Here is a 7,559-nt window from a genome sequence, read left to right on the forward strand (position 1 = left end):
CTCAACTGTAATCCGAATACTTGAGTCAGGATAAACTCCCTTTTTATGCAAATGCCTGTTGGGTTTTCTGACATAAGTGACAGAGTCTGATATATTATTAAAGATTCAAGAGGACATTAAGGCTCAGAGAAGTGAAATAACCTGAGCAGGATACCCAGCTACTGCAATGTGACCCCATTTTTCATGCCCCAAAGACTGTCTTTTCTGCTGTCCCATATTGACTTTGAATAGTAGTCTTATATTTTTGACACATTTCACAATGTGCAGAGTCCTTTCACAGGACTTGTACCACAGACCAGTTTACTGCTCCCACCACAGGGCTATTTATTTTTATTGTTATAAACACAATACTATCATTCCCACTTTCTAGATGGGAGTATTGAAGACTGGTTGCATGTGAGTGACTACGTGGAGCTGCTTATTTTAAGTCTGGTTTAATCATTCCATTTCTCTCCATTACTTTCTGAATTGCCCCAGCTGCTGGCCTCTTGTCTCCTGCTTGCCCCCAAGAAGCCTTGACCACTCTATACTTGGAGGTAGTTGTCTTTGGAGGAGGTCTGACACAATGGCAAGGGCATAGGGTCTGGGGGTCAAAGAGTTCTACATTTAGATCTTGCCTCGACCACTTACTGACCCTGTGACCATGTGCAAGTTTACTCAGTGTATCTGAACTCTAGTTTCCTCTTTTGTAAAACCTATGAGGGAGAATAATACTTACCTTGTAAGATTTTTGTGAGGATTAAATGAAGTCAATGCATGTGAGCAATAGTAATAATATAAACAGTGAACATGAATTGAGCGTTTACTATCTTATTTAATATTCTTATCACTGCATTCCAAATGAGAAAACCAAGGCATAGGAAGGTAACTGACTTGCCCAAGGTCACATATCTCATGAGTGGCAGAGCGACATTCAACCTAAACATGCTGGTTAAGAACTCTTAATCATAATTGGTGTTTGTACTAGAATGAGTGCTTTTGTGTAGAAAATGACAATGTCCATTATGAGTGCCAAAACTGTCCTGATGGCAGCTAAACTTTGAAGTGGTCTTTGAATACTTTTAATAAATTTATTTTGATAAAAAAAAAAAAAAAGAACTCTTAATCATAGTGTAAATGTCTAGATAACAGAATTATTTTCTACCTTACTTCCATTTCTCTGAAAAGCTCAGCATCTGGCATTCAGGACAGAACTGAAGCAGTGGATCTAGGGTAGAATAAGGCCATGTCTGGGTGGACAGATCATAGTGGGCTGGAGGCCGTGCCAAAGAGGTAATGATGGTCAGAGCACTTATGGGTATCTGAGACCAGGAAGACAAGTGAGGCCTGACTGCCAATAAAGGAGGGCCTAGAAGGCAATGGCAACCCACTCCAGTACTCTTGCCTGGAAAATCCCATGGATGGAGGAGCCTGGTGGGCTGCAGTCCATGGGGTCGCGACTGAGCGACTTCACTTCCACATTCCACTTTCATGCATTGGAGAAGGAAATGGCAACCGACTCCAGTGTTCTTGCCTGGAGAATCCCAGGAATGGCGGAGCCTGGTGGGCTGCTGTCTATGGGGTCGCACAGAGTCGGACACGACTGAAGCGACTTAGCAGCAGCAGCAGCAGCAGCAGCAAGACAAGTGGGCTCAGGAATTAGAGACCCACAGAGCCAGAGAAAGCACCCTAGGAGACACCTTAGTGACCTAGAAGGCTCTGTATCTCAAGCCGAGAGCTTTGCTGTGGTTTCTGTTAAGAGTAGTTGACCAGGGCCCTGCAGAAGAAGGGGTTAGGACTACGTGGAACTGTAGCTTCCGGCAGGCAGCTATATCTTAACATTGACTGAGGCTTGATAGTGATAATCTTGCCTCATTCACTCAATCTTTATAACCCATTGGAGAAGAATCTTATTTTCTAAGCAGTAGGTTCTTTCCTCTCAGCACTGCCCATCCTTTCTTATTTCAGGAGACCCATGTAGATGGATGAACACTTTGATCAGCTGCTTGGGGTGGGAGGTAAGATGAGTTCTTATGTATTAAGCTTGAAGAACAACATGTAGATAGGTCTGCTGTATTGCCTAACCATCAGGCTCATATTAAGTTGAGTGGGTTGGCACTCTCAGGCTAAGAACTGAGAGCTTTGGAAAAATGGAGCATGCTTTTTAGAGGCTGAGAAAATGGAAGAGGGTGAGAAGGAGCAAAAATGAACTAACCAGCACGGGAGAAGATTTTGAGGGAAAAGAAGAAAAATATTTAAAGGCCCTTTTATGAAATCCCATCATCATATTATATGCAGTGTAAATGTTCCTTTCTGCCTCCCCACCGATTAATGTGTTATGGAGTTTAACCTCTTTTGAGAATGCATTGAAATGTGAGTCCCAGGTCAAAGTGGGCATATGATCAGCAAAACTTGCCCACCAGGATCTTGCCACATCTGGAACATGTTTTTGGAGCACCTACTGTGTGCCAGATATAGTGTCAGGCACTGAAGTTGCAAAAACTAGAGTGGTCTTGGCTCCTAAGAAGTATACAGTCTTTTGGCAGAGAATGTATGGAAAAAGTTTCAGTGGGAGATTTTCATCTGGGAGACTGAACATCAGAGTTGTTCTAAAAGGGTATTAAATGTGATCATTCACTTACAGACAGACATGTAGACCAATGGAATAAAGAACCCCAAAATAAACCCTCATATATATGGTCAAATGATTTTCAGCCAGAGTACCAATACCATCCAAGGGGGAAAGGACAGTTTTTTTCAACAAAGAGTTTTGGGAAAACTGGATATTGACATGCAAATGAATGAAAGTAGACCTTTATTTTATACATAAAAAAGATACCTCAAAATGAATTTAAGATCTAAATATAAGAGCTAAAGCTATAAAACTCTTAGAAGAAAACATAGGGGAAAATTTTCATGATATTGAATTTAGCAGTGATTTCCTGAAAATGACATCAAAAACACAGGCAACAGCAAAAAATAGATAAATTCGACTACATCATAATTTAAAACTTTTGTGAAACAAAGAGCCCAAGTGAAAAGGCAATGAACAAAATGGAAAAACATTTTGCAGATCATCTATCTGATAGGGAGTTGATATCTAGAATACACAAATAACTCTTACAACTGAAAAACAGAATTAAAAACAATTAAAAAGTGGACATAGGACATTTCTCCAAAGAAGAAAAACAAATGACTAGTAAGTTCATGAACAGATGCTCAACACCACAAAATCACTAGAGAAATGCAAACCAAAATCATAAGGTACCACATCACATCCGTTAAGACGGCTACTATAAAAAACAGAAAATAATAAGTGTTGCTGAGAATGTGGATAAATTTGAACCCTTGTACACTGTTAGTGGAAATGTAGAATGGTACAGCCACTGTGGAAAACAGTATGGCAGCTTCTTAAAGGAGTAAAAATAGAATTACGATATGATCCAGCAATTCTACTTTTGGATATATTTATACAAGGATTGAAAACAGGGAGTGGACAAATATTTATAAAACAATGTTCATAGAAGCGTTCATCACAATAGCCAGAATGTGAAAACAACTCGAGTGTCCATTGATGGAGGAATGGATAAACAAATTGTGGTCTATACAAACAATGGAATATTATTTAGGCTTAACAAGAGAATGAAATTCTGACACATGCTACCACATGGATGAACCTTGAGAACATTATTCTAAGGAATTTTCTAGTCACAAAAGGGCAAATACTCCATGATTCCACATACATGAGAGACCTAGAGCAGTCAAAATCAGAGAAAAGTAAGTAAGATGGAGTTTTCCAGGAGCTGGGGAAATAGCTCCAGGGTTTCAGTTTGGGTTGATGAAAATATTCCTGAGATAGATGGTGGTGATTGCATAGAAATGTGAATATACTTAATGTCACTGAACAGTATACTTGAAAATGTATGGTTATGATGATAAACCTTAAGTGTATTTTACTGCAGTTAAAATTTTTTTTAATAAAGTTATCATTCACTCAAAAATCACACCATTGAAAAGACTGAAAACACTGTACTATGAAGAGATGGTGTGATCCAGTGAACTGTGAATCAATGACTGATGATGGCTGCCCAGAGGTAAATTGTTGGAGACAATGGCCATGGCAATGCAATGGACTTGTGACTACTGAAATTGTGATCATTTTCAAGCATTTATCTGTTGTGGCAGGCAAAAGGGAATTTAGGTTGATCATTGTCAAACTGAACAGATTTTTGCATTGAGGTGTCCAAACTCCAGAACTATTGTGAGTAGAATGGAGCGGGTCAGAGTGAAGCAGGTCTGAATCCTTCTATGCAAATGATCTTTCACTGTGATTACAATATGGGAAGTGCCATGAAAGAGATAGGTGTATAGTACCTATTTGTTCACTCAGTCTTGAGACAGTTTCTATGGACTTCATGCATTCCAGGAGATAGCACAGGGGTGTACGTTCCTAACTCTTCTCTCCATCCTCTGACATTCTGTGCTTTCTTCTTCAGGCATCATGCTTTGGCGGTAGGGTTCATTTTGCTTTGTTAGCAAGACTGATGTGGTGGAAATTGACCCTGGAAAACGGTACCTTTTATTCATTGGGGAAACCAGCTGTCCTAAGCTTTTTAGAGGCTTGTGTAGAGATTTATGGAGAAGGCAATGCAACCCACTCCAGTACTCTTGCCTGGAAAATCCCATGCGTGAAGGAGCCTGGTAGGCTGCAGTCCATGGGGTTGCTAAGAGTCGGACATGACTGAGCAACTTCACTTTCACTTTTCACTTTCATGCATTGGAGAAGGAAATGGAAACCCACTCCAGTGTTCTTGCCTGGAGAATCCCAGGGATGGGGGAGCCTGGTGGGCTGCCGTCTATGGGGTCGCACAGAGTCGGAAACGACTGAAGTGACTTAGCAGCAGCAGTAGAGATTTATGGGATTGCTCTCAGCAGCAACACCTCTGACGGAGTGAGTCTAGCAGAATCAATCCTTGGGAAGCTCTGAAGCTGGAATGGTCCTTCAGAGCTGTCCAAAGTGTGATGGGACCACTGGTGCCACACTCACTAATGCAAGTCCCTGAGGAGAGGGCATAACCTGGAATGAGCGGTCTCCTTGGGTGAGATCAAGACCCGAAGGGAGTTGGAGTTAGGAGCCCTCAACAGCCACCACTCCTCAACAGCCACTCACTCCAATCAGTCCAATCAGTCCTGCTGGGGATCAGGTGGCACAGCAGACTCACAGGTACTGTATGGATACTCTGCTTTGGTCCTCAGGAATTCCTGGTGCAAGATTTAGGGCATTTCATGGAAAGGTAGCACAAAATACCAGGAGTCGAAAAAAACAGGAGTTGAATTTTTGGTTAACTTTAAAAAAATCTCTTGCTCAACCAATATACAGCAAAAACAGAAATAAACCCCAGTGTTCATCACAGCACTGTTTATAATAGCCAGGACATGGAAGCAACCTAGAGGTCCATCAGCAGATGAATGGATAAGAAAGCTATGGTACATATACACAATGGAGTATTACTCAGCCATTAAAAAGAATACATTTGAATCAGTTCTAATGAGGTGGATGAAACTGGATCCTATTATACAGAGTGAAGTAAGCCAGAAAGAAAAACACCAATACAGTATACTAACTCATATATATGGAATTTAGAAAGATGGTAACAATAACCCTGTGTACGAGACAGCAAAAGAGACACTGATGTATAGAACAGTCTTATGGACTCTGTGGGAGAGAGAGAGGGTGGGAAGATTTGGGAGAATGGCATTGAAACATGTAAAATATCATGTATGAAACGAGTTGCCAGTCCAGGTTCCAAGCATGATACTGGATGCTTGGGGCTAGTGCACTGGGACGACCCAGAGGGATGGTATGGGGAGGGAGGAGGGAGGAGGGTTCAGGATGGGGAACACATGTATAACTGTGGCAGATTCATTTTGATATTTGGCAAAACTAATACAATTATGTAAAGTTTAAAAATAAAATAAAATTAAATTAAAAAACAGAAATAAAAATTTAAACACCTGTCTTCCTTATGAATTACTTGTTTTCACTTGCTGTGCTATTATCTGGTCAGATTATCCTTATGCACATACCAGTTTTATATAATTAAGATTACAGATATTATGTATATGTGTGTATATGTGATGTTTGTATTATATGTACATAAGCAAGACAGTTTTTCCTAGTCACAGTGGTTATTTTTTTAATGAGTTAAATTTCATACAGAGAAAAGTAAAGATCGTAATATACCTGAGTAACTATCACCCTAGCTGAGACAACATTTCCATCACTCTGAGAAGTTCCTGGTGACCCCCACCTGATTAGTTTCTACCTCCATGTGCCAAGTTGCTTCAGTCGTGTCTGACTCTTTGCCACCCTATGGACTGCAATTCTATGGACCATAGCCCTCCAGGCTTCTCTGTCCATGGGATTCTCCAGGCAAGAATATTGGAATGGGTTGCCATACCCTCCTGCAGGGGATCTTCCTGACACAGGGATCGAACCCTCATCTTTTACTTCTTCTGGACTGGCAGGCAGGCTCTTTAGAACTAGTGTCACCTGGGAAGCCTTCCAGCCCCATAGGCAACTCCTATTCTGGTTTATTAAACATTTCTTTTCCAGTTCTGTTGGGATATCATGGACATACATCCCTGTATAACTTTAAGGTTTATAGCATAATTTTTGGGGGGGGCTCCAAAATCAGTGCAGATGGTGAAATTAAAAGATGCTTGCTCTTTGAAAGAGAAGTTATGACCAACTTAGCATATTAAAAAGGAAAGGCATTACTTTGCCAACAAAGGTCTGTCTAGTCAAAGGTATGGTTTTTCCATTAGTCATGTATGGATATGAGAGTTGGACTATAAAGAAAGCTGAGCACTGAAGAATTGATGCTTTTGAACTGTGGTGTTGGACAAGACTCTTTTTAAAAAAAAATAATTTATTTTTTATTGAAGGATAATTGCTTTACAGAATTTTGCTGTTTTCTCAAGCTTCAACATGCAAAGGAAACTATAAGAGGGTGAAAATACAACCTTCAGAATGGGAGAAAATAATAGCAAATCAAAAAACTGACAAAGGATAATTTCTAAAATATACAAGCAGCTCATACAACTCAATGCCAGAAAAACAAACAACCCAATCAAAAAGTGGGACAAAGACCTAAACAGACAGTTCTCCAAAGAAGACATATAGATGGCTAACAAACACAGGAAAAGATGAGAACTTTTAGGGTTTACTCTCTTAACTTTCATATATACTCTGCAGCACTGTTAACTATAGTAATCATGTTGTACATTACATCCCCAGTACTTACTTATCTTATTGGAAGTTTGTGCTTTTAGACTACCTTCCTTCAATTCCTCCATCTTACCCACTGTGTCTCTGGTAACCACAAATCTGATCTTTTTTTGAGTTCTTTCTTTTTTATGGCCAAATAATATTTCATTTTATGTAAATACCACAACTTCTTTATCCATTCATCTGTGGGTGGACACTTAAGTTGTTTCCAGATCTTGGCTACTGAACATGGTGGGGTGGGGTGGGACCAGATTTCTTTTTGGCATAGTGTTTTTTGTTTTCTTCAGAT

Source organism: Bos indicus, chromosome 22, assembly GCF_029378745.1.
Source record: "Bos indicus isolate NIAB-ARS_2022 breed Sahiwal x Tharparkar chromosome 22, NIAB-ARS_B.indTharparkar_mat_pri_1.0, whole genome shotgun sequence".
NCBI classification, from domain to species: Eukaryota; Metazoa; Chordata; class Mammalia; order Artiodactyla; family Bovidae; genus Bos; species Bos indicus.